General features: G+C 50.6%; 1 pseudogene across 1 annotated transcript; it reads right to left on the minus strand.

Moving 5' to 3' along the window:
* Positions 1-6197: 6197 nt before the first annotated feature.
* On the minus strand, positions 6198-8475 carry LOC308513926 (nuclear prelamin A recognition factor-like; annotated as a pseudogene). The gene is made up of 2 exons: positions 7229-8475; positions 6198-6309 (listed from the first exon to the last, which is right to left on the minus strand). The product of its transcript is annotated as a nuclear prelamin A recognition factor-like (transcript).
* Between the last annotated feature and the right edge of the window lie 240 nt (positions 8476-8715).

The raw sequence follows: 8715 nt of genomic DNA on the forward strand, positions 1-8715 counted from the left end.
CCTGTACATGCTCTCCTTTGCCTCCACCCTACCTCCATGGAAGCACATTTTCAGGAAGCCTGACCTTGTTTTGTTTCCTCAGCTAGACCCTACGTTCCTAGCTGACAGGAATATGTCTCCCCTATCGGTTGGTTTTGACCACAAAGACCAGACTGGGCAGGTGGTTCAGAGGTCTCAGGAGAGGAGCCTGGGATTGGCTCTCCCCATGCTATCTTTTCACTCTTGCCTTTTCCTGGTCCCAGGCCCAGGATCTACAGGTTACTGCCTGGAGAAAGGGTGATGACCTAAAAGTGATTAAAATGAAGGTCATTGAGCTGAACCGAGCCATCCAGAGACTTCAAGCAGAAATTGCCAACCTCAAGAACCAGGTGGGGCACCTAGTTGTAACCTTTGTGGGGGTGGTGATGTTAGGATAGGTTTTTCTCCCTACTTTTCTCTATTCTCACACCTTCCACAATAAATTATGAAGGTCGGCAAGAGAGAAGCCCAGCTAGGTACGGGTAGGTATCTGGTCTCTTGTGCCTCCTTTATTGCCTGCAATTGGCCCTTGAAGAGCACTGCCCTGCAAGATACTATTGTGGAGGCCCATAGTAGAAGGGTGAGGTGGCCCATAAAGATACCCAGGCCAAGCGGGCTGAGGTAGAGGCTGCCCTGCAGCAGCAGAAGGAACATCTGGCCTGACTTCTGGGAGCCAAGCTGTCCCTGGACGTGGAGATAGCCAACTACTGCAGGCTGCTGGAGGGCAAGGAGATCAAGTGGGGGACCCAGAGGCTAGAGAATGGGCAGGTGTCCATCAGTAGTGACCCTGCAACAGCATTCCTATCTGTATGATGGGACAATTAATTAACGCATTCATTATTCCTGAAATGAAACCTGAGTTTTGTCAGTGGTAGTGGGGTATGTGTCCAGTCAGGGCCTTTGTCCAAAGTATACATGATTAGCATTGATGACCCTGGATCCTGGATCCTGGCTCTCCTCCGCACTATCTTTCTAGACCTCTGGACCAGAAGGAAAAGTGGATAGATTTCTCTTCCACTGAGAAAGACAGAAAAATAAGGCATAGCCTTTCTTAACTTTGCCCAGTCCAGAATGAATGGACTGAGCCCTGGCTGAGGAAAGGGGGCAGAGGGACTTGAGGGCCAAGGGGACCAGGCAGCAAGAGCAGTGTGGGAGTCTGGGAACAGTGGTATTGATCTTGCTGTGTTGGGAGCATGGGCCCTTGTTATTCCCGGTGGGACCTGATGCAATTCTGGGACCCAGGTGTTTTCCAGAGTGAAACTGAATTACAAATTATGGATCGGATCTAGGATATCTTTCTTCTGGAGTTTATCTTCCTCTGAATCTGGGTCAGAGGATGTATTGATTATTCTGATTGTTTTCATGCCAACAGGCTGTCTGGAGAAGTCACCAACAATGTGAGCTACTGCGAATAACAGGGGGTTCTCCTTCTTTGGCCAGTCAGGAGTCATCCTTTCCCTTGCCTTAGCTAAGGAGGGAGGAGCCCTCTGCTAGGAGGCAAGGGGCTGGGGCCCTTGCATCACTCTGCAGACACTGGCTATGTGGTCTTAGTCACTTCTTGTCATGTGACCCCATGGAGGGATTTGAGTAGGAAGTTCCAAGGTTCCCATTGCACCTAGGATCCCATGCTCACCTCCAGGCAGCCAGGAACCCCTGAGTTCTGTGGTAGAGAGATGGCCCAGATGGATGGGTGGTGTGGAAGTCACCTTTTTTTTATAGGACACTTCAGGAAGATGTCCCTCAGTGCCCTGTATGTTCAGCGACCTAGAAAGCATGTGGGGATGCCCACAACTATTCTGGTCCTCCCTCTCTGTCTCCCCACAGTGGTGGTGCCAAGTACAGCCCCCACTTCCAATACAGCCATGACTGGCTTTAGCTCAGGGGGCAGAGTCTCTGTGACAGGAGGTAGGCCCCCACCCTGAAAATTCAGTGTAGTGTCTGGGTCTTCAGCCAGGCCTGTGGGCTCTGCAGGGACAAGAGGGGCTCCCAAGGACTCAGACCTCAGGTTGGGAATTCTGGAAACACCGGTTCTGGTGAGGGAAACGAAGAGTCAAGTTAAACAAGAAACCAGGGCCCCAGCTCAGGGCACAGAAACTTGTAGGTTTCCCTCTCAGAGGCAAGGCTGAATCTCTGGCTCTGATCTGGTGACATCTATCTTGGTTATTTCACACAGCACCTTTGGCAATTTGGAGACAAGCTCCTAGGTCAAACAAGTTCTTTTTTTTCATACATCTGAAGGTTGGGGCCCCGTGGAAACCCTTCCCATGCAGTCTCAGTGGGCCGATAGGGCTGTCAGTCACCTTTTCCCTGACTGGCCCTGCACCCCTGTAGTGTTCTTAGTCCAACTGTCCCCTTCTGTGGGGCAGACGCCAAAGTTCTCCTCTATCTTGTTCCTGAAGCACAGATATACACACGCCCTTTTCTTTTTTTTTTTTTTCACACCTCCTTTTCTATGATCACTATCAGTTCTGTTATCTGCCTTCATGTGTGTCAGTCATTATACTCATAATCTGCAGCCATGGGTTATCAAGAACTTGTTCCAGTTTGATTTTCTAAAGCCCCATGTAATCCAGTCTGGGGTATTAGGACTCTGCCTCCCATAGATTCACAGAACCTGGGTGAATTTATGAGAAAGACATCCCTCCACCACGGGACTCAGGGGGCCCTGACAGCCTGGAGGTGAGCATAGGATCTTAGATGCAAAGGGAACCTTGGAACTTTCTCAAATCCCCTCCATGAGACTACGAGAAGCAACTTGTCCAAGACCACACAGCCAGTGCCCACAGACTGAGGCCAGGGCCCCAGGCTTCCACCACAGAGAGGAGGGGAGAGAGAGGACTATGGGGATCTGGAGGGTGCAGGCGTGCCAGCCTGGCCCCACCCCTTTTCCTCATCCTGGGAAAGCCAGTGTGCATCATTCACCTGAAAACAACGTGAGAGGGGGCTGGGTTCATGTGTCTCCCCTTCTCCAGGGAGGAGGATAAAAATGGAAGAGAAGCAAATATATGTTAGGACCACACTCCTGATGGAGTTCAATTTGAAATAAATGTCCAGTGTGACCTGCTGAGCTACAAGGGCCATCAAGAGAGCCCTGGGGCCCTACTCTCCATGGAGAAGATGCTGTGTCCTGTTTCTTCATTGGAAATTCATCCATTTGGGAATGTGTATGCACTGACCAGGTGGGCCATGAATATTATTCACTCCTACTTGTCATCCTGCAACACACACACATATACATACACACACTCACTCACTGTTCTCCCCACTCAGTTATCTTGCTGGTGGAAGGGCATGTCATTTCTATTTAGCTTTGGGAGGTAGGCAAAAATGACCCTTACCTTTTCTCTTTATTGGGAAAGATGCATTTTTAAAATAACTAACTTCAGGTTCTTGAGCTCTACTTGGCAGCCAAGCTGGAATCATTATTGCCTAATTAAGGGGTAATAGTGTAGCTATTGTTATAAGGATTATTATCAGGTAAATGGCCAGAGGGTGTTTAGTGGAAAAGGAGGTTGACAAGATGGCTCTTGGGGGCTCAGGCTGGGAGGGCAATTCTGCTGCTTTGTCTCCAGTTTCACCCAGAAAGCAGTTCCAGCCCAACACACCATGGAGTCCTGGGGTGCTGGATTGGGAGGGGTCATCAGTTCCCTGTCATGAGCACTTAGAGGAGAGAAGGTGGCTAGGGAGGAGATGGGCATAGCTACTTGTCTGAGCCAGCCCTAAGCTCATTCAATAATCATTAATTGAGCACCTACTATGTGCCAGACTCTGTTCTCGACACAGGTACAAAAGGTGACCTAGACCTTTGTCTACTAAGAAGGCAGGCCAGTGAATGTGCAATCAGAGCGCAGTGATGTAAGTGCTATCTCTGGCATGTCAGGAGCAAGGGCTAGACCAGGCAGATGGGAAGACTTCCTTGATGTGGAGCCTTGGAAGCTGACACCTGAACATGGAAAGATGAGGAGTTAGCGTGGGTAGGGAGTGTTTTAGATAGAGGTGCTCTGTCCCCTGTGAGGAAGTCAGACCTAAAGTAGGTGGTCAATAACTATTGGTTGACTAAATGGAAAGGAGGTTGACAAGATGGCTCTTAGGGCTCTTTTGAGGAAGTGAGGCCTGGCAGAGCTTGGAGAGAAAAATAGTAGGAGAGGTGGGTTGGGCCAGATCTTGAGATGAGAGCCTTTCTGTGTAGGCTGACCAACTTGTTCGGTTTTTCTGAGAGGGGGGTAAATGGGGGACATTTTTAATACTATCAACAATTAAAAAGAACTCTGAAAGTCCCCCATCCTGAGAACCCACTCAGTCCCAGGCAAACCGGGATGGTTGGTCATCCTGCTGCTGTATTATCTCAAGAGATTTGGACCCCATTTCGGAGTTTTAAACAGTGGATGGATGATACAGGGACAAGGGTGCTTACCTAGCAGACAGAGTGTTCCCAAGCCTGCTGTTCGTTCCACAGTGTCCTTTTTCCTCTCTTGCTACTGAAATAGAAATTGTAGATGAGACCTGGCTACCCACCTAAAGACTACATTTCCAAATAATTCTGACCATGAAACTGAGTTCTGGACAATGGAATGTGAGCTGAAAGTATTTAATGCTCCTCCTGACTGTAACCTTAAAAGGCAGAGCCCCTGAGAGTGGGTTCAGGCTCCAAAGAAAAGAGTGTGAGGAAGGATTAGAAACTCTATAAGCTCAGGCCCTGCCCCAGACATTTTGAATAATAATCTCAGAGTTGGGGAAATGGACTATTTTTTTTAAAAAAAATTGCAGGCCACAGTGGTTAAGTGCATGGGTTCTACAGTGGACTGCCTGGCTTCCATTCCCGGTGCCCAGCTGTGTGACCTTGTCCAAGTAACTTAACCTCTCTGTGCCTCAGTTTTCTTACCTGTAAAAATGTGTTAATTGTACCTCCTTGATAGGGTGAAGATTAATAAGGGCTTACCTGGCATCGTGTCTCCCCCCCCGCCCCCCGCCGCCACCTTAGAGAGCAGTGGCAGGATGTGAAATGTAATGGCCCACTATTTTTAAAAGTCACTTAAGAAAGTTTTAAACACAGGTGCTAAGGGTCCTGTCTGTAGGGGGGATGATTCCAGGGGGCTCCTAAGAGCCTTTTGTACCCTCCAAGAATTCCTGAGAATCCCTCACCCCATGGTTCTGGGCAGTGGGTAAAAAGGACTAGAGGGAGGATGGGACTTATCCTCAAGAAACTTCCAGGCTACCGGGGAAGATTGGCACACACGTGGAACACAGGTACAGACTCTCAATGAGTGGAGAGAAACGGTGCAATTTGGGGAGGCTGGGCAGATAGGAGTGGCTGGATTGACAAGTGACCAGAGGTTTCCAGGGTGCCTTGTAGCAGGTTCACAAGGAGGGAAGGCCAGGGTGAGAGAGGGGAAGTGAAGGTCATGTGGGGTGAGGGGCTAGCTGCACGTTAACATTCACACAGCATGCTGCTGAGCTGGCCTTCACCGCATGAGCACCTGCTTTCAGCCCTTAGGGAGCGATCTGAAGGCCTGGGATGGCAGTTTGTAGTTCTGCAGAGACACAGGTCTGACTCATGTCTCCCTTGACTCCAGTGTGTGCAAAGAACCAATTAGGGAGTGATTCTGGCTGGAACAATCAGCATCGTCATCATAGCACAGCTTTATTGTGCTTAACTTGTGCCTTAGGGAGAAACTGCAAAGGGACAAATTTTTTGTAAAAATCCTAATGTAAAAATTCTGAAAAGATTGCCAAGTGCCATTGCTGGTAGCAAAATTGAGACTAAGAAAATGATTATTCTTAATTTAAAATAGCTATTTTATATTAAAAAAAGAAGGGAAGGTTGAATTTGGCAATTGTTTGGTACAACAGTATTAGAGGTAATGTTATTGTGTTATAATATACAATACTAGAGGCCCGGTGCATGAAATTTGTGTACTGGAGGGGGAGGATCCCTCAGCCTGGCCTGCATACTCTTGCAGTCCAAGACCCCTCAGGGGATGTCTGCCTGCTGGCTTAGGCCTGTTCCCCCTGAGGCCTAAGCAGACATTTGGAAATCCCTCTTGCAGTCTAGGACCCCTCGCTCCTTACCGCCTGCCTACATGCCACTGCTCCTTACCACTCGGCTTGCTGCTTCTTAGAGCTGCCATGGAGTCAGGAGAGGCTCCTGCCACTGCCACTGCGCTCACCAGCTGTGAGCCCTATCTTTCTGTGTAGTTGTCTGTGGGCCAACCACTCTCTTCCTTCTCACTTAGGGCGAGCAGCATGTGAAGGCAGAGCGCACTGTCGTGGAACACAGAAGGCTGCCCGGAGCTGAGGGGAGTGGCTGGGCCCATGCGGTGAGAGGTGGACACAGAGGATGCTGTCTCACCCAATTATGGGGTGGGCTGGCCGGCCTTCATCTGCCTGACCCCACCCAGGAAGGGACCGAGCAGGGTGTCCGCCTCTCCATTCTCCATCCTTCCATCTGTGACACCTGTCACCCTTGCCAGGCCTCCCCCAAAGTGAGTTCAGCTCAATCCCTGAATGTAAAAGGGCACGGTGGGGGCCTCCACTCCAGTGCCCCCTGATTCCCAGCGACAGGACCTGATCTCAGGATGGTGGCCACAGCTGCAGAACATAGATCTGTTTCAAGAAATGTTGGGAATGCAGACTTTCGTAGGAGCCCCTATTCCAAAAGGTGGCAGTTTATTCACATTGTGGAAAAGACACCTTCAAGAGTAACATAAGTGGGTAAAATCAGGGCCAAACTGGGCCATTTCCTCATCCAATCTCTCTGAGGTGCGTGGGCAGAACCAAGTCTCAGCTCTTCGCAGGACACTTCCAGGGTTTTCTTTTTTTTTTTTTTTTAAGCCTACAGGACAGTAGTGTGTCTCCATTCTTGTTCTTTGGGATTTTTTCATCGTCGGATGAAAGGATACGTACATTGGGGCAATCCTCTCAAGATACAATATTCCAGTTTCTCTCATGTGATGACGACAGCACCCCTCAGAGGGAGGGAGCCGACAGATGGGGAGCAGGGAATTCTGAAAACCAAAGCAATGACAGAGATGCTAAACCTTTCCTTCACACATCTGACACCCCTCCTCAGGCGGCTTGTAGGCCAGGCGTCTGCTGTACCTTAACTACTTGATGTCCTGGCAGGCTGCCCTGAGCCCTGCAAGGCAGTGTGCAGGGCTGCCTCTGCCCAGAGGGGAGTTGCCCTCCGCCCCCCCCCCCCCATGGCCCCAGCCACTCCTGGTACAGCGCCTGTACATGGTCACTGGTCTCTGGGGGCCACACCGGGATGGCAGTGTAGATGCCTTCCATCTGCCGCAGCAGTTCCCTGTCTGCATGCCCTCCTCGCCTGGGCCTGACCCCTGCTGCTTAGGCATCCCCACTGCAGGCCAGGACCTCCATGAAGTGGCAGGGGAACTTGCCCCTCTACAGCTTCAGGACCACTTCTGGATGTTCCAAAAGCCAGTCTCAAAGCATAGCAGAACCTCTCCGTCCCTTTCAAGGGTGACCTCCTGGAAGTCTTTGTTCCTCAGGATGCAGTAGGTGAGCACCCCCATGTCCTCATTGAACAGCTCCTTGGCTATGTGCTTAAAGATGTGCCCCAGGTATCCCTCGGAGCTGGTACCCTTGTGGAGCCTCGCCTCCTCCTCCTTCATTTCTCCAAACAGAGTGTCCATGGTGGTGTCACTTTGCTCCATTATCTGGACAATTTCACCTGAGGTTAACATGCAGTCAGCACCCCAGGAACTATGCAAAGCTGTGGGAACATCTTCTCAAAGGGCCTCCAGTTTCTCATCATAACATGGGGCCACAATGACGTGGAAAATCTTGTCTGGGGACAGGTTCTGCCATCTGGCGAAGTAATCCTTCACCAGAGAGCCCATGATCTGCTTGGGAGACTTGGCCGTGAAGAGATGGGGGGGTGATGGGGTGACCCAGCATGTGCTCTGCATATTGGACCCAGCCGGGGCAGGCGGAGGTCAGCATGGGCAGCCGGGGCTCTTTCTCATGGTGCTGGCAGTACCGACGCACAAATTCCTTCTGACTCTTCAGAAGCTGCAGTCCGCAGCTATCTTCATGTCAAAGACAGTGCGCCCCAAGGCTTTTGAGGAAGCCACAGAGCCTTTTGGATTCATCAGTGACACTGAGGCTGGATTTAGCAGCAAAATAAGGCAGAGACTGAGGACACACGGACACTGCCAGCACCTTGTGCTGTGAGGTATCACATTTCTTATTAAGGTTCAGAACACGGAAGAAGTCCTTGGTGTTCTGTTGAGAAACTTGGATTCCTTCCTCTGCGGTCACACAACTGTCACATGCCAGGCAGTCACTCAGAAATATCTTGGCATCAGCCAACTTATGGAATTCTCCCTTCTCTCCGTTTTCCTGAGTTGGACTCTGGATGTTGACTGAAGCATTCTCTTGGTCATCAGGTTTTGTTTTTTTGCTACATTCCTTCCGTGTGTAGTGCTCACACTTCATCTGGAGTGGGGTGGGTGGGGGCCCGGCTTGAGTGACCTGGAGGAAGCATGGGGAGAGCAGTCACCACTGGTCGCCCCTGGTGCTGCTGGTGGTATCCTTTATTCCTTGTGGAGTGTCTAGGGAGGGGAAGCGGCCGCAGTGCCTGAGGCCAAGTTCCAGGAGGCAGCAGCGCTGTCGGGATCATGCCAGCAGCGCTGGTCTGTTGGTGCCTGTCCTGTCCTCTGGAGATTGAACCTGCAG

The sequence above is a fragment of the Myotis nattereri genome, assembly GCF_964212035.1.
Source record: "Myotis nattereri genome assembly, chromosome: 2".
NCBI lineage: Eukaryota > Metazoa > Chordata > Mammalia > Chiroptera > Vespertilionidae > Myotis > Myotis nattereri.